The sequence below is a fragment of the Charadrius vociferus genome, unplaced genomic scaffold (assembly GCF_000708025.1).
Source record: "Charadrius vociferus isolate BGI_N301 unplaced genomic scaffold, ASM70802v2 scaffold163, whole genome shotgun sequence".
Taxonomy (NCBI): domain Eukaryota; kingdom Metazoa; phylum Chordata; class Aves; order Charadriiformes; family Charadriidae; genus Charadrius; species Charadrius vociferus.
Genome location: NW_009648332.1, coordinates 7,507,512 through 7,531,731, shown reverse-complemented (window position 1 = coordinate 7,531,731; position 24,220 = coordinate 7,507,512). Strand labels below are relative to the sequence as shown.

The 24,220-nt window shown below is 54.2% G+C and overlaps 1 protein-coding gene across 1 annotated transcript in view; it reads left to right on the top strand.

Moving 5' to 3' along the window:
- RNF220 (ring finger protein 220) overlaps nucleotides 1–24,220 on the top strand; it is a 235,795-nt gene that overhangs the window by 123,677 nt on the left and 87,898 nt on the right. The gene's annotated exons all lie outside the window — the stretch shown is intronic.

The following is a 24,220-nucleotide window of genomic DNA, read 5'->3' as shown; positions in this document are numbered from 1 at the left end:
AGAGTGCACCAGCCCCGGAAAGCAGCAAGGTCGTTTTTTAAGTTGGAGAAAAGCAGCTTAGAGGAAATAAAAATTGCATTGAGTGAGCAGGACTTGAAAGCAGGGAGGGCTCCTCAGATGGGGAGCTGGGGAAAATGATGGAGGGAACGTAAGAATGACAAAGCATGTCGTTCCAGTGGAGTGCAAGACGATTTGCTTTAGCTCATTAAATACTGCAATAAAATATTAATAGTTATTGTCCCTCTATTTTTTGTAATTATCCTTGCAAAGAAGGATCTGCTGCAAGTCACTAATGTATTCCCAGCAGCGGGTTGCTTTTTAATACGGCGATGGCAGTCAGGGGTGAGGAGGGGGGGGAATGAAAGCGTTTATGTGTGGCCAGAAAATAGTTGTATGATCAGGGTCATTAAGGAACCAGCGCTGTCTACAGAGGCAGAGACATGAGGAGGGGAAGAGGAGGCTGTGGGGAGAGGAAGAGTGTGCAGGTCAGCCCAGGAGCACTTGAGAAGGGAGGAAATTTGAGGACAGTCTAGTGTCCACGTCCCACCTAACCCCAAGGAAGAAATTTGTGCTGCAGCTGCCCAACCTGGTGCCCCCAGGTATTTGCTGGTGAACGTGGTGATTTCCCTTCCTGATCGCTCTGACGCGGCTATGAAGGGCCCTGGAAGTACCAAGCTCCTGCTGCGGGAGCTCGGGTGACCTGGGGACAGCCCATGGGCCTCCAGGCACATGGGAGGTAGACCTCAGGGCGCTGCGCGTTGTGCTGGGGGGGTCCCCTCTGTCACAGCCCTCTGCAAGGCAGTCCTAGTCCATATTAGCTGTGCTACTGCCTTCCAGTGCCCCCGTTCCTATACCTGTCCCACCAGGTGTCCCTGGGGCTGTCCTCACTCTGGTCAGTGCCACAGCTTGCGCTGTCACCTCCAGGTCCCTCTGTACAGCCTTTAAGGCTCTGGAAACTCTCCCTCCAGGGATTCTCTTTCTCCTTCTGCTGCAGTGCAGCTGCATCCAAAGAGGTTGTCACCCTTCCCTTAGCGTCACAGCTGTGCCCCTCTGCGGTGGCCTCTGGGCTGCAAAGAGCAGGCGAGGGGCTGCTATCAGTAACTGCTGCTGCAGTGCTGGGGCTCAGCAAGACCCATCCTCTCCCTATGGGCAGGAGGGCTGGGGATGTGATGGGGTGACATGTCACAGCCTTGTCCTCTCTACACCATGCTCCAGCCAGCTCTTCTTGGACCTCAGCATCTCGCAGTGGTCAAAGGAGCCCTTCCCAGGAGCTTCACCTGGGCGAGCACCCTGTGAGGCAGTCCACAGGGTGGCCAGGGACCCAGATGATGGCTGGCAGGCCAGACACCATCGGTCTAGCCAAGAGGTATCTCAGGGACCACGCTCGATCCAGAGATTTCTCCCAGGAGAAACTGTGGGGCAACATCAGCCTCTCCCCATCCCGCTGCCATCTCAGCCTGCTCCCTCTTCCTGGTGCATCCCTGACCCAGGAGCGGGGATGTGCCTGCCAGACCCTTTGGTCCTCACGGTGGTGGCAGCCAGGGGGTCACTGGTGCCCGGCTGAGACACGGCACTGCACAGGAGCACAAAATGCTGATGCTGCGACCGTGACAGGCTCCGGCAGAAAGCTTCAGAAAGTGAGATGGGATGTCTCTCGCCAGGAGCAAAGAGCCCCTCTGAGGCTTGACGCTTCTGCAGCAGCACCAGCATCCCCCCCCTGCCATGCTCTGGCCAGGCAAGACCTCACTCTGCTTCCTCCAGCTCTGGTTTCCCGCTGCTTGAGCGCAGCGTGAGGCAGAGAGGTGTTCTGCTGAGCCCGGGCAAAGCTATCGGCTTAAACACGGCGTGGTGGAGGAGCTGGGGCTTTTCCAGGCAGGGGCAGCCCGTGGTGCCCAGGGCGGGTGAGCAAAGGCTGAGCCCACAGCAAAGCACTCCCAGCGTGCGAGACCAACCTTGCGATCACCGTGGGGTGGCTTGGAAAGAGCTTCAGCTGGAGGAGACAGAAAATGTTCTGCCGGCAGAGGAGGAGAGAGCGGGGATCCCACCGTGGCTCCTGCCCCCAGGCAGGGAAAGCCCGGGAATGCAGGTGCCATCGTGGCGGTGTGGGCAGCAGCAGCAGGGCTGTGCCAGAAGCCCACCTTGTGGACCAAAGCCTGTCCTGGTGATCTGCCCGTCCGTCCAGGCAAGCTGACGGTGGCAGGGCAGCTGCGTCCACGATGCTGCCTGCCGCGGCCGGGATGCTCCTGCTTCCTGCGCCGGAGGGACGGGGGCTCCAGCCCCGCTCAGATCCCATCAGCCGACCCTCAGAAGAGAAACGGTGCTGACAGGTATCTAAGCGAGGCAGAATTAAGGGAAATGATAATAAATGTAGATGGTCAGGCGGGGGAATGAAATGATCCATCTTTTGCATGTTAGTCAAGAGGTGCTCGCAGGCTCCCCCCCTCCCTGCTCCCGTTCAATCAGGGCCTGTCAGACCTCCAGCAGGCTGGCATTTTTGTGAAGAATCTCTCGGCTAAAAATTGTTGTCATTCCTATTTCCTTGTTATCAGTCGGCGGCACCTCGGCGGAGCCCGGAGATTAACGCAGAATCGCCGGGCGAGCATCCATTCCCGAGGAGCCCTATCCATTACGTTTTTTTTCCCCCCCAGCCTCACCTCCCACATTCATCATCTTTAACGCTGACAGCCCGGCGCAGGCCTTTCAAATTTATCTCACCGCGTCCCGGGCAGGCTCTATCCGTCAAACTGCGCGAGAGGGAGCGAGCGGAGCGCCGTCTCCTCTCCCCTGTTCGTCGAGGAGGGAGAGGGGGGGAACAACCTGCCCGTGTGAGGGACTCGGTAAAAGATTGGTCCGAGATACACAATTAATCATGGCTCGCATCAATTTGCTTGATTTACTCCCCGGAGGGAGAAGGGGCGTAAACACGGCGTGTGCAGAGGCAGTGTGGAAACATAATGTGTCTGTCTATAGGAAAAACATTAACACATCATCCCCGTTGTGGGTGATTGATGGGGGAACGGGAGAGGGACAGCCCGGAGCTGGCAGGGTGACAGAGAGCCAGGAGCTTGCCAGAGAGATGGACCCAATGGAGATGAACCTCAGGGGCCACCAGTCGGGGCAGGCGGCACCCAACCCACGGGGGGGGGGCTCTGCCGGCCGTGCTCTGTGTGCAAGACAGGTACTTCAAGGTACGGATGGATGAAACATCCCGTCTTCAGGGTGATGTGGAATCCAAAGCAAAACTGCTTTTGCACGTAAAAATTTCCAAGGCGTATTTCATGCTCGCCACTGGGTCCTAAATGGGCGGCAGTGCAGCTCGCTCTGCCTTGCCTTCCCCGAATTCCTCCTATAAATAACTTTTTCTGCCCGTCCCTGCAAGCGGGTGCATTTCAGGATGAGATCCAAATGCGCGGAGCGTGCTTGTGAAGCCCTTCGGTAGCCTTCAGGGCGGGAGATGCCGTAGCAATGAAAGATGCTGTTATTATTAGATCCCAAGCACTGGGTTGTGCCATCCCTTGATGGCTCCGGCGGAGAGAAGAGGCTGACTTTTATGGAGAAAGTTACTGCTGTATTTACAATCCAAACCTCCTCGTAACCAGCCACAGGGCGGAGGAGGAAATGCGGAGAGAGTGTGTGATGATTTAATGTGTCCTTCTCGCGTGCCTTTCAGCTAAAGAACCTCCTCCCTCCTTCACCAGCCCGCACTCAGCCGGGCTCCGGCTCGGTGATCACACCCAGGCGGACAAGGGGGAACGGGAGGAGAGGTTTAACCAAGGTCAAAATGGGGGAGCAGGAACCTGGAGACCCATGTCTCAGACCTGCATCTTCCTTGGTAAAGTCTTCATGGAAGTAAATGGTACCTGGACCTCGCCGGGTCAGGCAGAGGGTTTCCCACTAGCTTTTGGGGAGGTTATGGTGTTGGGAGGGGGAGACGGGGGCTCGTGAGAGCTCACTGCCACCAACAAGTAAATCTACACCTGATATTTGTAGGGAATAACCTAGCTGATAGGAATAGCTCAGTGTGAGGGTTGTCCCGGCCACGTGTGGCCCATGGCTGGGACCTTCCTGCAGGCACTCCTGCCATTTGGGCTCTGAACAAGCAGCAACTTCCCCATATACATTTTTTAACATGCCCAAGGATGGGTTCCAAGGTGGTCTTCCAGCTCTTCCACTGCCTCCCTGCGTGGGGTTTCCTTCAGCTGCACCCCAGTGTTTCCACCGGGGAGGAAGGGATGCTGACACAGGGAGATCTCTCATCCACGGAGCACCGGACGGTGCTTTGTAAGTCAGAAATGCATGAGATGGATATAATCTGCCTTAAATGACACCTGGAGTGGTGCGGGCATGATTCGAGCATCCAAACAGACTGTCCATTGGTTGCCCTCCTGTTTGCAGGGAGAAAAGCCTCCCATGCCGCATCTCACTGTCCATCTGTCTGGCCAGCTATCAGCTGTTCAGCGCTTCAGACTGTTCCTATTTCTCAGTCAGAGAGTACGAATTAAACTCTGAGAATTAGCACTGCAAGCCAGGGGCTGCTCCCATCCCCAGGAAAATTCCCATCCCTGCTCCGTGATGTGCAGCATCACCCTGTGCCCGCACGCCCGACGCATCCAGCCCTGTGCCCTCCTCGGGGCAGGTCCTGTCCCGAAGGCACCCAGGCTGAGCTCAGGCAGGATCGGGTCCGTGACCCACAGTTCTGGGGTTGCTGGTGCTTTAAATGTATCAGTTTAATTTAGTTTTGTTCTCCCCTGAATTAGTTGTGTCGGAAGAGGGGGGTTTTGCGTCATCTTATCTTGTGGAAATTACCCGTGATTTTTGTAGTGGCTGTTTAATATATATATATATGTATGTATATGCTGGGTTTTACAGCCCATTTTTATCACCTTTTTATTATCTCGGGTCAAAAGCTTTACTGGGTTGCATTCAGGGAATTATGCAAACTAAGAGAAAATACCATAGCAAAACTATAGATTTTCTCATTAAACTCTGCTTGGACATGTAGTTATTGTAGTAAAACTCTAGTAACTATTACAGGCCCTAATATAAAATTATAGTTTGACACCTCAGCGTGATTGGCCTTGCACTGCGGTTAAATTAACCCTTTCTGTCCCTTGCCTGCTCAGACTAAAGGCTTTTGTTGGAAGCGGGAGAGCCGGGGTGGCTGCGCGGGGGCTTATCCCGGGACTGGGCTGGAGCACCCACGGACCCTCCAGAGCAGCTTCACCTGAGCCGTCAAAAAACTTCACTCCAGCAAATGTATAGGGAGACGTATAGTGATGCTTGAGCAAGTGAGGATCCCGCAGCTCCAGGTGGATAAAGTCCAGCAAGGAAGTAGGAGTTTGCTGGAGTTTGCAGCCTCCCCCCGTCGTCCCAGGTATTGCTTCGTCCCCACCACCCAAACTGCGTAATTCTCCCTGCTCCGTGCACAGTGGATTTAAGGAGCTGTAAGCATATTCAGCGACTTAATTACCTCAGACCAGATTTTCTTCTCAATTACACTCAAGTAAATCTGAAGTGATTCCATTCAAGTGGATGGTGTTAGTCCACCCTCGTAAAAAATAAAATCAGATAAAATACTGCCCATGCATTTTAGCAAATCTCCGCGCCTCTGCCGGTGACACTGCAGCAATCGTGGGAGGTTTTGGGGACCGGCTGACGGAGTGATGGGGAGCTGTGTTTAAAACAACTTGGATGGTCCGGCGGGGATGGGGACTGTTTCCTTCTGATTGTCTGATTAACATTTTAAAGCCATGTTGATAATAACCTGGGGTAGCGTGACAGTTCAGCAACTTCATTCGAGGGAAACACTTAATCATATTTATTATGTAAACACAGCTTGCCATGCCCCCATTAAATTATTAATAGTACCATTAACATATTTACATATAAATCTTACAGCAATTGATGGAAATGGCTCCAAGAACCTTGCGCTAGCTCCCTTTTTATAATGGATTCTCTCTTGCAAATACCCATTTATTAAAGAGACAAAATATTAATTTTTTGTTAAACGTTCATGTCAAAAATGTCACCTTTGCAGTTTTGCAAATTGCCATTTATGCAAAACCTACTGGCTTGGTATTTTCCTGTCTTAAAAAATTGTCTGTTTAAAAATATAGCTTCAGTAGGAGCAATTAAGGAGAATAAGAGTTAAGATGTTTCAGTGACGTGGTTTTTTGCATTTTCATTAATTATCAAGTCGATAAGCTGAACGACACAAGTACTGGAGGGGTTGTTCCATCACTTCACACCCAGAGGTACCCTAAAATGGCCCCAGTCCTGCTGCCTGGGGGTTAACCTGATCAAACCGTACACAGTTGCTATGTATTTGCAAAAGCTATTTGCTATTACTGGGACCTGAGTTAATTTACTGCGGGCTGGAGTCATGCCCAGATGTCCCAGTTAGAGCTGATCGCTCTGATGGGATGCCATCCCCCAGTTACACATGGGGGATGCTGGACCAGACTCCCGGGGAGATGCTGCTGTCTGAGGGAGTCCCCGGGATGGAAGGCAGAGGATAAAGCAGAAGGGATGTGGTTTGCACACACAGTGGTTGGAGGTGCTGGACACCAAGGGCCCAGCAATTCCCCTCTTTTTTCTGTATTTCCTATAAAAAGGAGCGAGGTCTCCTTTCAAAACAGGAGCAGGAGAGTGAGGGAAATAGGTGGCATAGTGGGAGCATGGGGGGAAGAGATTAAGGAGGGTAACGGGTACGAAGGGAGGATTTACCAGACAGGATAAAGAGAAGAGGTTGGTCCTCCTTCTCCTGTTTCTCCTCCAAATTCTACATCTTTCCTAACCAGCCCAGCCCTGACTAATAATCCTAATTAGGCTGTATACTGTAATTCCTTAATGCCTTCCAGGTAGTGATATCCCAAGGTGATTCATTCTCAGGATTGCCAATTTTCACAAGTTTATCATAAGACTCTCAGGATTATTTTTTTTTCCCTCCGTAAAGTTTCAGCCCCTGCAATCAAGCGGTGATATAAGAATCTCAGTTTTCCTTTAAATAAATAGCAAAGGCATGCTTCGATCCCTGCGGTCAGGGCAGAAAGCTTGAACATGTGCTGTGAGCAGGGTCCTTGAAGTCTAGAGACCAGAAGGCAGAGAAGATGATGATCACAGGCTTGTGGAGTTGTAGGATAATTTAGGTTGAAAGGGAGGTCATCATACACTTAATTTCCGATGTATCTCGTACTTAAATGGCAGTTTTCATTAGCATTTTTAGTAATAAAATTAATAAAACGTAGCTCATAGTTCTATGTGTACTATATATACTACACATCTTCATATCGTGAAGTATAAATCTCCGCTGAGAGCCCGGCTGCCCCTTGTCCCTCCGGCACACCCAGCTGCGATGGCAGATACCCTGTGCCGGTAGATTTGAGCCCAGCAGAGGAGAGGAAAACCAGTTTGCTGGGAAGGAGCCGTAACTGCCTGAACTGGGACCTGCTGAAGACCCAGCACAGGGCTCCCATCTCAGCTCCGCTGGGGACGCACGACCTCAGCGAGTTGTGTCTCCTCTCCACACCTCCCTTCTTCCCACCCGAATATGGGGGTGAATGAGGCACTTTCCTTCCTGGAGAAGTATTTAAGAATTAGACCTTATTATGGTAATGCAGGGAAAGATGGAGGAGGCATTGCATAGGATTTTTTTCCCTTTCTCAATTAAATGAATGTTCTCAGCTGTCGTGCCCAGCCCTCGTGTGTGCTGTTACAATTGTCTCTAAAAACTCTGTCTGATTTTTCAAGCAATTTCTCACGAAACAGGCACTTTCAGAAAAATCATAAGAAAGCAATCGTTTCAAATTGGTCATTTGGGACTCAAATTACTAATCTAATACATTTTTTATTGAGGGTTCCTGAAAGGTGCCATAAAACACAGTCTGTGAAGCTGCCCAAACTTGCCAGCCTCCCAGTTTGACAAATCGAACCCAACAATCCACTTTGCAGCTCAGGTTTAGGGCTCGCGAAGCCGCCGCCGAAATAGCAGCGTTTATATTTCTCCATCAATAGTGCCTATCTGGTCAGATTTTTAAATTCCCTGGGGTGTTTTGTTGATTTTTTTTTGTTTGTTTTTTGCCTGTCCCGGATTTTTGTGTCCGTGTCCAAGCTGCAATGCTGATAGTGGGGATATTAGTAGGTGGGTTGACCTGGAATCTGCTGCTGAGCATCAACTCTGGCACTGCAGGGAGGAGCGAGCGGGAGAAGAGAAGTCGGGTCAGGCAAGGAGAAGACTGGGATGCAGAGCCAGATTTTTTCATTATTTATGAATATTTCATTATTTCAATTTTTATTATTTATATTATTTTTATTATTTATATTCTTTTAGGATTTTTTTTTTATTTATTATGTTATTTATGTTTTTCTTGAGGCTGCGCTCAGGTGGGCCGCTGTAGCAGCAGCACAGTCCCTGTCCCGTTGAGCTCAAGCTGAACAGAGAAGGGAGCCAAAATATGGGAAAGACAATTTTTTCTAGAAATGAGGGCTCAAAGCATGGGTCGAACAGGTGGTCTCTGGTGCCGAGTGCCTCTGTTCTATCATGGCCACAAGACCATAGTCCCCTCTTTGCAGCAGTTTTTTGGGAAATAGGGATAGTGCTGACCTTCTTCCCAGCGGCCACTCATGGTTACGAAGCATCAGCCTCCCCACACACGAGGCAGTAATCAAATACATATTAATTATTTTGGCAGATGCTGAGGGCCGGCTGAGTGCTGCCTTGAGGTAGGACCAAAAAACCAGCGCCTGTCTGATCAGGTTTAATAAAACCCAAACCAAAACTCTGTGGGTTGACAGCCACCTCCCTTCTGATGCTGGAGAGGCAGCACCCAGCGAGGAAAATCAAGTGGCACAAGGCAAATACCAGCTCAGCTTGCCAAGAGCCCAACCAAAATTGCTCTTCCCCTTTAACGTCTGGTGGCAATTTTTCTTCTGCTGGTTGGGAGCAAGGCAGAAATGTGGTTTTGGGGAGGATTTTCTAGCAGTGCCTGCTTCTTGGTCTGTCCGGCCAGTGCAAGAAGGTGGAGGGGAGAGGGAAGGAGCGGGACAGCCAGAGAGAGACACATAAAGCTGCGGGGCGTCAGGCAGAGATGGGGATGAAGAGCTTGGGAGGAGAAGTGGTACCTCTGCCTGCGGCTCAGCACCCTCCACGTGGCTCGCAGAGCGGGGACGGGGCTGGTGTGGCACCAATGCTCTTGGCTCGGTCCCGGCATCTCGTTTTGAATCTCACCTTCCCAGAGGAGCGGTGTGAGCTGGTCCAATGTGCAACAGATACCGTGCGGGCAGGGAGAGGGGGCTTCCCTGCAGCCCCACTGCAGCCGGTCTGCTCCTCACCTTGCAGCCCCCGGTACGCTCTGCCTCTGTGGCTCCCTCGGTGCTGAGACGGTCAGCTGAGTGCTGACACACTCCCCTCGAACGCCTCCGAGGGGGCCTGTTACTATTTATTGGGTTAGTGTGTAGTTTTCTGCTGCTGTTATAGTTTTACTATGGGGATAATGCACAGTGTGTAGTCAAAAAGTAGAGCTGGAGTTGCTTTCAAGCCCAACGCAGCCGTTTTGGATATCAGCTGGGACTGCATTGCAGGTGTGAGCCATTCTCTGCCGATTCTGCCCATGGTGGTCACCCACAGGTGATAGGGATGGGCTGGCAGCCCCTCCAGTCCATGCTCTGGTCCACAGCTCTGCAGGGAGTTTGACACCAGGGTCCTGCCCTCACACAGGCAGGGAGGGATGCACAGCTTCCTACACAGCCATGGCCCTACAAACACACCAGAGTTTATTATTGTGCTGTTTCTTTAAAAAAAAAATAATATTAAAATTAATAAGCGATGTGACGTTTCAGAGAAAAACTCTCTTCCCATTTCAAAGAACACTTCCAAGCCAAACTCCAAGCTGAAGCAGATTCAAAGAGGGTGATCTATAAATCAAGTAAAAAGGAAAGGGAAGCAAGAGCCACCCTTTAATCTTGTCGGCGGCCACACCGTCAGCAGCTCCTGCCTGTGCTGCCCAGGCTGGGGGTGAGGGGGGTGATGTTGCCAGTCCATCCCAGCTCTGCCAGCACCGTGTCCTGCACGGCTGCTTCCCTTGCGGGGCACTCGGAGTATTTTTATTCCAGATGGGAAAAACTACATGCAGGCATGTGCTCCCAGCTGTACGTTTCCTTTTGCCCGGCTCAACCTTCTTTTAGGCACATGTGAGCAGCAAGATGCCCACGTTTTTCCATCAGAGGGGCTGTATGGCCCGTGGGGATGCATTTCCTGAGCTCAACCCTGTCTTTTCCTGGCACATCTGCAGGTTAGACCGCGCAGAGCAGGTCCAACCCCCTGAAATCTGCATGCCCCAGCCTGCTCTGCTTCTGTCCCCAACGGGTAGGGAAGCCACCAGCACAGGTCCCTCGTAGAGGGATGGAGAGGTGTCAGGCCACCATCTCAGTGCGAGCTCCCTGCACAGAGACACATGGGACATCCCTCCTGGCTCCGCTGAGCTGCAGGTATGGCTCTGCCAACCCCCCGATCCTTCTTTCATCTCCCTCCAGCCGCTCGACGGCTTCGCAGGGTGCATGTGCTCCGTCTCCTCTTTGCTCTCATGATTCACGCCTCTCCCCTGCCGGGGCCGTTCCCCTGCTCCGCTGCGTGCCATGGCCGCCTGCCACGGCGCGGCCTCCCCGGGACGGTGTCTGATGAGCTGTTTGCTTTAGCGGGAGGGAAGAGCCGGCCACGGGGCGGGAGCAGCGGGCGGCCGTGACGGCACGTCTCCCAGCCCGCCGCTCGGCAGACTTGGATGCCGAGAGGCGCGGAGGGGCCAAGTGCTGATCTGGCTTTCGCGCCGTTGAAGTCCGTGAAGTCGCTTTGGATTTACACCCGTGGAAGCGGGCTGGGAACTTGGCCCGAGTTCTCGGTTCCGTCGTAAAGCTGAAGGAGCCTTCGGACCCACCGCCAGGCCTTTAATTGGGGTGGGGGATGCGGTGGAGGAGAGGAGGGGTGAGGCTGCAGGCAAGGGGAAGGCAGCCCCGGTCTTCCTGACCTCTTGCGGAAAAAGTGATGGCTGCAGCGACTGTGGCCATGGTGGGAGGGAACAACAAGGGTCTGAGAAGGTCAGGACTCAGAAAGAGGGAGAAACCGGGACTTTCACTCCCTTCCCCACGCTCCTCCGCATCCCCTCCGCCTAGCAAAGGCACGTCCCCTTGTGCATCAGCCGTGGCACCCCGGGGCACGGTCACAAGGTTATCCCTGTCCCCAGAAGCTGTGCCCGTGCAGGTCAAGGCTGTGCGTGAAATGCCAGATCCCGGCAGCAGACGAAGAGGCTGAAGCGTCAGGATGTGTCCCACCTGGTGCTGAGCATCCCTCTCCGGGGAGGGGAGGCTCTCAGGGCAGATTTCACCTTGTGCGAAGGGGTCAGCGAAAGACTCACGTGCCACTTAAATCCCACTTAAGCACTCTGCACTGGGGTGAAATTAACTCTCTCCGCAGAATAAGCCATCAAGAAAAACTGATCTAAAAATCTACGCTGGGCCGCAGCCGAGCCACACTTCTATTAGCAAGTAAAAAAATATTTCCCGTCCTCAGAGTTAAATGAGCCAATAGTTCAATCACGGAGCGAAAAGCAGCAATAGAGATGGGGATGCTGAGTGCCTCAGGTATTGGCAATCTATGCGAGGAATCACAATAAGCAGGACTTGTCTGTTTTCTCTGTGTTTAGCAGCAGTGTTATTCAACAACCTATTTGCAAATGCCATCTTCCAAAGTCCTTTTTTTCTCCCCTCGTTAAAGTTGCAGCGATAATAGGGCGATTACAGTGCAATAAGCTAAACGCAATCCATTAGTGGCATCGCGGCCGTTTTTAGATCTTAAAAAAAAAAAATCAAAGCTGTTTAAGTTTTCTTATTATGCACATTAAAGGCAGGCAGCAGGGTCTGATCAAAGACAACACCACCCCTGCGCTCCCCCTGCCCGCCTCCTGTCCCCGCGTCTTGTCCCCCCTCTATTCATTAGTGGTCACAGCTGTGCAGTCGGCCAATTACTTGGGAATAATAAGTACATTTTGCAGTAAATTAAATATTAATTAGTCTTTGGCAGGTTGTTTTGGGGTGGGTTTTCTTTTTTTTTCCTTATTTCCTTCCCTCCACCTGAAAATGGTGGAAGGGATGTGACACTGTCACCGCCTCTGTTGGCATGTGGGTGACAGCGGGGGTGGCTCCCCTCTGGCCCTGTGCTCGGTCTCCTCCGCAGTGGTTTGCGGCAAGGTCTTTCCTGCACTTCCTAGAGGGTTTGCTGATGCTGCACCAGGATTTGTAAACCCCTCCCCAGCTCTGCCGTTATCTTCTTCTCCCAACCCATCCCGTCTCTGCCTGGGTTCCCCTCCTGCACGCTCCACTTGGGCACTAAGCTCTCCAGGGCAGGACATCGTCCCCGATTGCCTGTGACATGCCTGTGAGAGGGGTCTGGAGGCAGCAAATAAATCCATGTGGGGTTTGCCTGGCCACGGGGAGGGTCCACTCCATTGGGTGTGAGGGCAGCTTGGCTGGTGCAACCGCCTCCCCAGCAGTGCTGGTGGGAGAGATGCTGCTTGATCCCCTGGACATGCCTGCGAGACCTCATCCTGACCTGCTCCTGCACAGCAGGACCCCAAGCCCAACAGTGCGTGATGTGCCAGGGGATGAGGAAGAGGAGTAGGGATGGGCAGAAGGGACTGACTGAAGAGCAACTGTCATACAGCCCAGCGTCACCTCTGGACAAAGCAAGTTGTCCCTTTTCTGGTTCGGTGGCAGACCCCAGGCAGGGAGGGTGACCCTTTGATCCCCTGGCCAGGGACTCCGGGGACAGTGCCTGTTCCTGTGGAAGTCAGACCACCCTGAACAAGTGCAGGCCCTGGAGAAACAGCCCCGCAGACTGTGATCAGGTGGAGCCCAGACCAGATCCCAAGCGTGGATCTGCTGGGAAGAATGGTTCCTTAAGCTGAGCCAGGCGGGTTCGTTTTGATGTCAACATATCAGCGTATATTAAGGTTTAAAGAAGGAGGGCAGTGGAAAGGAAAAGTGGATGAAAAGAGCAGCGGGGCTCTGCATAGGAGGCATGAGAGCCTGACGTGGAGGGAAGAGCTGTCCTTGCTCTGGAGCTCCCCAGGAGCACTGCAGAGGCTGGTACAGGAGCCTCTGGAAGCCCTCAGCAGTCAGGACAGGAGGGGAAGATGCTCTGGTTGCTCACCCATTCCCTGCTGGCTGATTCTGGCTGGAGCCACTGTCCCTGTCACCTGGGCTGTGCCTCCCTGAAGCGCGGCATCACCTTTGCTCCCTATGGCCAGGCAGGAGCCTGGAAACAAGGAGACAGGGTCTCAGCATCCCACCCACCACCCGTCGTTCCTCCCTGGCACGGATGTCAGTGTGAGCAAAGGAGAGAGCTTTCTGTGCTCTCTGTTCTTACCAACCCCTTATCAAGAGTTTCTGGGGCAGGAACGAGCTATATTAGCAAAACTGGAGTAATCTGTGCCTGTCAGCAGGTCCCAAGGTAAAACTTGTCAGGCTCTTGGATTTACACTTTACTAACAGCTCTGCGGGCTGCCTTGTGATGCGCCGTGCACCAGTTCGCCCCTCAGTGCTCTTGAGTGCAATTAAGTTGCTGGGGTTTTTTGTTTTGGTTTGTTTTTTTTTTTTTTTTTAAATGTAGTTTGACAATATGCAGGTTGGGTATGTATTTTATTTACAGCTTTTACTTGGGGACCAATAAAACCCCAGCTGGCTAATGTGAGATCTAAAACTTGCATCTCACTCTTTGCCTTGGATATCTTTTCTATGGTAAACTATTTATTTGCGTTTCATCTTGTACAAGCTCTTCTTTCCATGCTGAGAAGCCGAGAGCTCCAGGGGCTCTTTGAAGACTATTTGCTATAGGATAGCAACTGGAATTCTCTTTAAACATCCGCGCCTGCTTTGTCCTACAACTGGCCTCTTGGTGTCAACACGCAGTTTTGTGCGAGTTTCCTGTGCAAAGCTAACATTTGCACACTCCCCTGGCAATTGCGTTTCCAGATCCCTCTTGTTCGAGCCTATCCCATCGTTTATTCTCACAAGCATGAGCAGCAGTTACTCCACGTGCCAAATTAAAGGCGGCATCAAGGCATCTTTAAAAAGGAAGATTTAACTGCGTTATGAATTGCCACTGCGCTGCTCAGGTGGGAATAACGTGCTGTGTGACCTATGTGGCTGGTCAAAATGGTCCACGTTTGGATTACAAGTACGTGGTCCCCCTATCTCTGAGCCTTCGGGTTCGCAGCGCACAGTTAAAATGCCACAAACTCTTCTTAGAAAGGGTTACTCGACAGCAGGATGAGGTGCACGCATGCAAAATCTCAGCGCATTTCAATGTCGGGCAGTCAGACATCTCCACCTATGAGCATCCCCCGGACGCTGACCCCGGCATGCCGGCGGAGCACATGCGAAGGGTGAGGTGGCATCAGGCTAGCGACACAAATCACGCTAAAAATGCCAAATAGCTGCGTTTACATGCATTCGCAACCCGAGGGTCGTGCTCTTGCCATAAAAAGGAAGATGAACCCCGGCGAGATGGGAGCAATGTTCCCAAGGATGCCTCTGGGAGGGAAAGATCAAGAACCGATGCTCGTAATGGCCTCGGCTGCTAAAACAGTCAAAATAATAATGGGGTGGGGAGGATGCTGGAGAGGCTAGATGTGGTCGGGGGAGCCGCGTGATGGGTGCCCATCGTGTGCTGGTGCGTCCGCCCAGTGACACCCCGATGCGCCCGTTCTCCCCAGGATGCCGCAGGCCTTCAGTGTGCGTATCCCAACATCCAGCCCCCTTTTAAATCCCAGCGGAGAGTTCTGTTATGTGGGTGGAAACGGCCAGGACAAGCTCTAGGAAGACACAGAAGGGAAAATATTTTCTTTCTCGCTGGTGTTATTTTTTCACTCCCTCTGTTTTCCTTTCTACCCTTCCTTTGCCATCTCACGGCTTTCTAAATTCATGGGAGCTCTTCCTCAAGGTGAAATGAAGGCTCCGGGCTGCGTTTGGTGGTGCAGGCTGGGGGGGGGACGACGACGACGAGGGTCAGGGAGGGTTAAGCAGGGAGGGGGCAGTGCAACAAGGCGGCCTGATCTAGTGATTAAACAAAGGGATTCAGCCAACATGTGTAAAATTAAGTGATCAAGAGTTGATTACAGAGTGCATTGATTGTGTACTGATGGATTAAACAGAGTCGTGCTCGGGATGCGATTTTCCGAGCCGGGCACGGAGAGCACAGGCAATCGACGTGTTGGCCAGAAGGACCCGCTTCTCCCAAACCCCGGCTTTTATACATTCTCCGGATAAATCTGCAGAGAGGCCCGTGGAATTATAATCGATTATCCATTTCTCAAAGTCACTTAAGGGCCCTGAGCTACAAGCTAAAGTGCCGGTGCTGCGAAGAGGCATTGGGTATGCGCCGGCATGTGCAGGTGCTGGCGCGAGGGGAAAATGTGGCAATGACCCTGCGTGCTGCAAGCTGATGAATCTATTTTCTTGTAGGAAATAGTTTTGACAGTTCAATATCTGTGTTTTCGATATGTGCCCCACACACCCCCGAGGGAGGAGAGGAGAGGAGCCGGAAAGTGGGGGGAGGGAGTGGGTGGGAGGCAGGAAAAGACTCTACCCCATCACCCCTTCGAATTATAGATGGATCAGTATATCACCAACTTAACAGGCTGCCCTCCAAGTCAAGGGCATGGAGACGCGCTGCTGCCTGTGAGCATCTGCTGAGGGGACAGGATGGGGATGGAGCCCCTCTCGGGGCGCCTTTCTGGGCTGCGGGGGGACCCACAGCAAGCCCCCTGCCCGCTGGCAGAGGGGTGGTCCCCAGGCTCTTGCTTCCCTGACAATGGTGAAGGCAGAGACCCATTTCCAGGCTGATCCTGTCTCAGGGTGGCCAGACCCTTCACTGAGGACCCAGAGGAGCGGGAGGATGGGGAGAGTGAGCGCTGAGCAGCTGCACTCTGGTGTAGGATTGTCCTGCGGGTTTTGCAGGGAGCTGGGATGCGCGGCGGCAGGATAAGGATGGGAGGAAGAAGCCCGTCCAGCGCTCCCGCAGCCCCTGTGCAGGGCTGTCACTCCCGTTCATGAGTGCATCCCGGTTTCTGGTGTGGATGAAGCAATCAGGGCATGGCACAGACCCCAAAAGTGCCTGGCACATCAGACCCCAGCTGTCTTACGGGCTCCCAGCCAGACACAGGGATGTTTCTGTGAAACTCCCACCTTCTCTAGTTCCCACTGCCGTTACTTTTTGGCAGCTAAAGAAGGTATTTTGTTCCAGGTCTTTCCATCGCAAGAACTGATGCAGAGCATGGATAATCAAGGCACGCGTTAGTGATGCAGCCACGCAGCTCCTCCTCTCCGCCCTCTCCCACTGGGCCAGCAGGAACCCCAGTTTGGGGGACTGGTTCCACAAGGGACAAAAAGTGACCCTTGTAACACCAAAGAGGGCCAGAGGCCAGGCCTGTTGGTGCACCCAGCTGCCACCCCTGGGGGCACAACCCCGGGCATGCCCGGTGGCCAAGGAAGAGGAGAAGGGATGGTGAGGAGACAGAGCCATTCCCTGCATTCGGTCCAGCCATGGCTGCACAGACGGTGCAGGCAACAAGAGAGGCCTGGGGTCTCCTGCCTGGCTGCTGGGGAGTGTGCTGGGTCCCAGTGCCTCGTTTCGCAAGCCCCGCTGTGGAAGGACTGGCTGTGGGCCACAACGTTTGCAGAATTGTACTCATGGTCCCTGGGTCCCACTGACTCTGGGTGGTTTGTCCACAGCCTGGTCAGTCTTGGCTGCATGGCATGACAAGATCCATGGGATGGAGGGCAGCTCAGGGGTGTGGGGGGAAGGAGGTGCATCACACTCCAGGAGGTCCCCCAGGCTGGAGGGACAGAGCTGTAGGATGCCCCCAGGGGCATTTCTGCTGTGCCGTGTTTGCTGAAGCCGGGGATCCCACTGATGTTGGGGAGACCCAGCTGCTCCCCAGGACTTATGTGTTTTGGAGACAAGGCAGTGGGTTGGAGGAGGTTCCAGTTTTGCTGCCAAGGCAGAGGACGGGTGACAGCAGGAAGGTCTAACTCCGTGCTCCTGAGCTTGCCGAGACTCATACCAGCACCCATCAGAGAAGTTGGACCAGAGAAGGGATCATCTGTCTCTGTCCCTGGTCTCAGCTGCCCCTCTTTAGTCCATCTCCAACCCAGCATGGGTAGTGGCCGGGCACTGATGTGCTTCCTCAGGGAAGGCAACACAGGCAGCCTGCCCGGCCAGGAGCCGCGAGGGAGGAGAGCAGGGACAGAGGCAGTGCAGCCCCTTGGCGTGCTCTCGGCGTTCCTCTATTTTTCTCTTATGAAGCCCAAGGAGACGTTTCTGCTCCGCTCCGTGGAGCTGCGCTGAGCCCGGGAGCAGTGCCGTGGGGAGACGGGGCCACAGCCCGTCCCAGCCTTCCTCTTCCCCTCTCCCTTCCAGGTCCCTGTCACACTCTCCCTTTCCAGCTCTCCCGATGGCCCGCGTCCCTCTCATCGAGGATTCATTGTCTTGTCAGCCTCTAGTTAGCCGGCATGCGTGCGAATCATAAATTACCCCACCCGGGCCTCTGCTATGCTTCAGCACAGACAAAAAAATTGCACTCCATCACCGTGTCTCCCGGCTTTTAGTGGTATTGATCAATGCTGCTCCCTTCCCGCCCCCCCCCCTCCTTTTCATTTTAACCGAGCCGGTTAAGTGCAGTATCTTATTTTGTGCTGGGACAAATGAAAAGAATATTAGCAAGGGCTGAAATATATCTCTTTTTTATCTCTCTGCTACTTTTTTATTGAATCTTTCTGAGTAGGTGGCTTTCCGCAGGATGACAGCCTCATGACAGGCTCCTCATTAGAGCCGAGACAGTAATTGTGATGCATTTCCCTGCGCGGCCTTTTCACTTCTCCCCCCCCCTCCTGCCTTTCCTCCTCTCTCCTTTTCCCCTGATTTGTAAAGTGATTGGATGTACAGACTCACTCAGTTTCTTAAATTATTGCCCAGCTCAATCCATCTTCCTCTGCCCCGCACCGGGCAGCCATGATCTCCGCAGATGGAGAGCCGGGGCCGGGATCGTGAGCGGTGGGGTCGGATGCTCGGAGGGGCTTCTTGCCTTTCCCGGCTGCTGGATTGCCAGCTCCCACGAGAAACGTGGTGCCGGACCCGACGGGATGTGTAACAGCTTTTGGAGATCCCAGGGTGCTGCTTGAACACGCATTTTTACTGAGCAACCCATGGGATCACCCGGGACTGGAGCCCCAGCTGGCATTTGGCAGCAGCACTGCGCCAGTTTACACCAGTCCCCTCCAGTATCCAGCTTGCTGGAGCTACAAGAGCTACAATAGCAACTCTTTTCTTTGGAAGGAAATCAATATTTTAGCAAGCTTTTCTGCCTCGGATCCCTCCATAGTTTTTTAGCCTCAGGAGAAGCGGGTATATTTGTTCAGCTGCTTGGCAGCCCGGGTACCCTACCAGGGAGCAGCGCTGGGGATCGGGCCCTTGGCGGGGATGCAGGGGGCTGAGTTCAGCTCTTCACTGCGCCCCAGCTTGATCATGAGGTTGTGGAGGTCCCTTGGCCTGTCTGTGCCTCTCTTACCCCAGCTGTATAAAACCGGCTGTCAGCCACCCCTGCACTCCTCTCTGTTGGGTTCAAGACAGGAGTGGCCCCGTGCCATGTCCAGCACAATCTAAGTCCAGCTTTTGCCGGTGCCCTGCAGGAACTTTGCACTGTGATGCAGGACTGGAGAAGAAGTGGGTCCTCAAAAGCCTCTTCTTACATGAAAAATCACTTTTCCAGGCTCCTGCTCCTTTCCTGCATGCACAGACCTCCAAAATGCATGTGCTCCAGGTCAGGGAAGGTCTGTGCGGCGCAGGGTGATTCCTCGGTGCTCTGGATGCGCTCGCTGTGGGGTCGGGTGTTTGCAGAGCTAGGTCGTGCTGTGGATGCGGTTACGGCCAGATGCTGAACCCAGACGCAGCATCCGAACCTGCTGTCACCTTGCTGCCCATTGCCATCCGCGCCATCTGGCTCTCCACCACCCTGTGCAGAGCCAGTGCAGGAGGGGATGGATCCAGAGCACCCAGTCCCATGCAGCAAGCTGAGACCTGCATCCCACACAGCCAAGGTCTGCATCCCGCATGGCCGAGGTCTGCATCCCACACAGCCGAGGTCCGCATCCCGCATGGCCGAGGTCTGCATCCCACACAGACGAGGTCTGCATCCCACACAGCCGGGCAGGAGCCCGAGGGAGGGGAAGGGCCTGCTGGAAGGAGCAGGACATTCCTTGACCTCGAGCCATGCCCCTGTGCAGGTTTTTGAGGGCCACTTGCTTTTTGGCCCCAGTGAAAACCAACAGGATCCAAAGCAGCGCCCGGCAGGCAGGTTGCAGCCCTGTGGGGATGGGACTGGGAGCACACCAGTAAATAACACAGAGATGGGAGAGCGATGAACAACGTTATTCAGGCTCCCTCACTTTATTACCAAATACTTTTTGCCTCTGCTGCTATTCTGGAGTGCTTTGCATTGACACACGAACCATCTCCGCCTTCCTCGCCCCGCTGTTGTCATCCTCCCCTGGCTGCGGCACAGCCCTTTGGCTGCCACTTACTGTCAGGGCTCTGTGAGCCTCATCGGCGGCGGCACGGGCTCGCCGGGAGAAGAGCGAGCGTTTGGCTATTTCCAAGCTAATATGGGGCTTTCTTTGAATTATTGTTTTTTGAGCTGGAAGGAAAGGAGGCTTGTCACACGAGATATCTGCTATCAGTACACAAATAACAGCAAGCCCATCATCGAATGGAAAATAATCGCCGCGGAAACCGAGTTGCGGGGGAGCCGGGAGGGATTATTACAGGCGCTGGCAGTGGCGATGCTGTCAAGGAGCCTGTGTCAGCACTTCCATTACCACCCACCTGGTTTCTCTGCGGCCCCCGAAGCGGCGCGCGGGGCCGCATGGCCCCAGCGTGGGGTCATTTCTATTCAGAAGAGTTTCAGATCAACTGGCTTTGATTGTGTTTAAATGATGGAGTGTTTAAGAGGGAGAGAGAGGAAATAGGAGGGCGAGGTGGAGGGAGGCATCGCGGAGGAGGGGGAGTTTGGTACTCAGACAAGTGGAAAATAGTTTGAGATGGGAGAAATCAGGAGTTGGGAGAGAAGAGCTGGTCCTCCTGAAGGCAAGTTTCAGATGGCCGCAAGGAAGGACAGGGTGGGGAGAAGATACCCCAGAACCTGGGCAGATGCCCTGGGGTCTACCCAGCGAAGGGCTGTTAGGAAAGAGCAAGCACATCCCCAGCAGGGAAGGTGCTCCCATCAGTGTCCCCTACCCATTGCCACCACCTGTGCCACCTGTGGTAGCAGTCCCTGGGAGGCACCTGGCTGTGCAATAAGCCATCAGCGGAGCTGAGCAATTGAATTCTAAACAATTTATTCCATTTATTTGGCAACGTGCTGAGCTCCTGGGCACAGTGAGCCCTTAACGCCTTGTAAACTTTGCTCATTCAGAGTGACTTGGGAGCATCATCTACTCTGTGTTGTGTGTAGTGACGAGGGGCTGTATACATCACATGCACTCATGGCTGTTGGCGAGTTGGGTCCCTTTTTCCCCATTTAAATACTCTCCAAAACAGCATTCCCCATTCTGCTTGTGAGGGAAAGGCTCTCCCTGCCGAGTTACCCAGTACCGGCCTGGAAACAAGTTGTGGTGCCATCAGCCCTCCATCCCAGGGCACAGACGGAGGGTGGGCACGGGGATGGCTTCATGCCTTCTCACCTGTTTGGCCCCACACTTGCATCCCTGGTACCTGAGCCCGGCTCCCAGGCTGGACCCCGGGCCCCGTTAGCAGTCACATCGCGGTGAATCACGCCTGACTCAGGGGACTCAGGGGAATTATGTCAGATCAGCATTGGTGTAACTGAGGGCAGGATCTGGCCCTCTATCCCCAGCAGGACCAGGAGGGTTCGGTTCAGTCCCCACCTGGGCTGAGATCCATTTGCAGGCGCCCTCCGACGGGGCCCGGTGGACAAATTCCTCCACGCAGGGGTGCGTCTGCGCATCGAGCCCTCTGCTTTCAGAGCAGGAAATATTCGGTTTCAACACTTGGAGTTAAACATTTCCGCGGAGCCCAGGAGACCGTGCAAACAGCGGGAGCACCAAGGCTCTGCCTTTTCATCTCTCTGGCACTGGCGAGTGGGGGGTCAGCAGCGGGGGAAGCACGGCAGAGCTGAGGAGGGTAAACACTGGAGCTGAGCCTACTGAGTAACCAGAGAGCGAAGGGGAGAGAGAGAGGGGCAAAGAAAACAAAAACACAGCTGCCAAAAAACAAAAGCCTGAAAAGAGCCATTCAGGGTCTCCCAGGAGCAGGTTTGGCACAGGGCAGGGAGGGAAGAGAGGGGAGCACTCGCTGCTGGGGCAGGAGTGGGTCCAGTTCGTTTGGGAATATGGACCCTTCGTCCTGCCCTGGGCACATCAATGCCCTCTGCTCCCTTGAGCCGGGTAAGCACCTACACCCCAGCACAGTCCAGCCGCACACCCCGTGCAGCATCCTTTGCTTTTTCGTGGGTACCAGGATGTTCCTGCTCCGGAGAGGAGAGGTGGGATGTGCGCATCTCCCTCCACCTTTGCATTCACAACCAAAACCTGCGGACTCGCGATGCCTATCCTCTCCCTCCCCACAACCCACCATCCCACACCACGGAGCTGGGTACCGCTGCCCGGCTTTACACGCCACAGCGTGGGCGTGTGCCCAGCTCGGGGGCACGCTGCAGATGTGGATGCTGCTGATTTGAGGAGACGCATCCCACTGGCAGCCTCTGTGGCACTGCGGGCATGCAGCAGGTTTTGCAGACCTGGGGAGGCTTGCGTAGGTGTCCTGCTGGCACGGGAGATGATCCCTTCCTTTTGCCTGTCACTTGCACTTAGCCCTGCTCCTGCAAAAGCGCAGTTGTCAGCCCCTTGGGCCAGGAGCCGGGGCTCCTTCTGTCTCCTGCTTTGCAATCTGTACGTCAGGGACTTGGCTGCGTGTCCGGGTCCCTGTTCTCCTGCCCCTCTGGAAGCCCTTGCTTCAGTGCAAGCACCCACCTCCCTCACTCACTGGAGCAAGGGGATCTTCCCCGGCTGTCGCAGGGATGCAGGGTGACGGCTGTCACATCCTTCCTTGGCACGAATTCGTCACCATATCATTGTTGTAGCTGGTGGGTAAGGCCATTGCTGCTCATTTCTCCTGCTGGCCTGGGCTGGGGTTGGAAGTGGCCATGAGAGGCAGCAAGGCTCTTTCCCATGGCCTGAGATCCCTCCTGGTTGCCCTGGCCATTGAAATCCAAAGTCACCTCTGCTTAGGGACATGAACTCCAGGGAAGAGCCCTGGAGAACCAAGCAGGGAGAGAGGACCTGGGCGTGCAGGAGGTTAAAAAAGCCGCCAGCCTTGTGCAACAGAGCTGGTCCCCAGGAGGGACCCCAGTTGCACTGCCTGGGCCAAGGCTGCCCATCCCAGTGCTGCGGTCCGGGATACTCCATCACCTCCACCAGCAAACAAACACCCCTGGGCTCCCTGGAGAGCAGGGACCCTGGGATGCTCAACCTCCGGTTCACCCTCCCCGGTGCTGCCGAGAGCATCCCTGCCCCACCAGCCCAAGCTGTGGGTGGCAGGCGGAGGGGACTCGGGGCCCCCACGGCAGTGGCCTGGGCTGGGAGCGGGGATGCGGCGCGGTAGGGCGGAGGGCAGCCTGTTTACCCGTCCATCTGCACACCCCACAGCAGGGATCCAGCAGGATTTCCCGTCCGCTCAAAGGCTGCCTGTTTATTTTGGGAGGGAGACTCAGACGGCTCCATTGTTTTGCTGCTGCGAAGTTGGGGTTATAAATAGTAGGTGGTCGGGGACGCTCCTGGGCTATTTTGGGCCCCCGCTACACAAAAGTGGAAAAGCTCCAAGAGGAAGGTGGAATTACTGAAATGCCGACCTTTCCCGCAAGGGTCAGCGGGAGGTGGTTGTTTGGGTTTGGGTTGGGTTCTGGACATTATTTAAACACAAGGGAAGGAGGAGAGAGGAAGATGGTCCTGGTTGGACGGGCTGCACGCTGTGTCCTCCCCGGCAAAAGGGTGGTGGGGATGAGGAGCCGAGGTGCCGGGGCTCTGCCGGGGCTCTGCCTGGAAGCCGTCAGGAGCGGCTCACATCTGGAGGAGAGACTGGCTGAGTTTTCCTCCTGGCTCTGCAAATGGGAGAGTTCCCAGTGGCTGGAGAAGCTGTGGAGGCAGGGGATGCCCCGTAGCCCCTGCTCCACGTTGTCCCTCGTGCCTTAGTTTCCCCCCACCTCCTATACAGAGGCTAAAGAAAAGGGTAGGCAACGTCCTGGCAACAGCCCCGCTCCCTCCAGGCACGTACGCTGTGTCCTGCGGGAAGGCAAGGATGAGCCAAGGTGACTCTCAAACTTATTTCACACCCTTCTTCTCGTTAAATGCCCGCACCAGGCGGTTATACAGTGAGCAGCAGGGACCCAGTAAAGCCGCTCACACCAATGTTTTATACTTTGAGAAGGTCTATTCCTTTAATGGGGATTCATTTAACTGGGCTCTGCCATCGTTAGGAGCCATAAAATGGCACCTTTTGGCTCTTGATTGGAAGGCCACGGTGCACGCAGCCCCCCTCGTATCCAGCGCCGGCTGCTTTATTGTGCATTACTGCCTCTCACTCGGATTTAACCAATTTGATCCATGTCTAATACATAAATAAATAATCCAGCAGGAGGGTTCACGTTAGATGACAACAGGCGGCTATAAAGCATGTTTCTCCCCGCCGGAGCCATCTGAGCCGGGCTCCGCACGCCCTCTCATGAGCAGAGCTGCTAATACAGCTGGGAGAGGGGGGCCTGGAGACCCGCCGGCTTCTCTGTTTTATTGAAACTTCATTGTTTGCTTTAGAGTTTTATTTTATGTTAAATAGACGCTGTATATTCGTTACATAGGGGGCAATAAAGTTTCCAAGCTGGAGGAAATTGGCTTAGGAGCAGGGAGTGAACCAGGGAGATGTGGCTGGGCAGGGTAGCGGCGGGGAGGATTTGGGGTGAGGAGGGTTTGAGGCAGCACCCCGCTTCCAGGGCAGACCCAGGGCTCAGCCCAGGTCGGGTTTGGGGTCTGCAAGCACCCCCAGATCTCACACAGGGATGATGCAGCCCCAGAGGACTTGGAGTGAGGGCGGCTGTGGGGTCCAGAG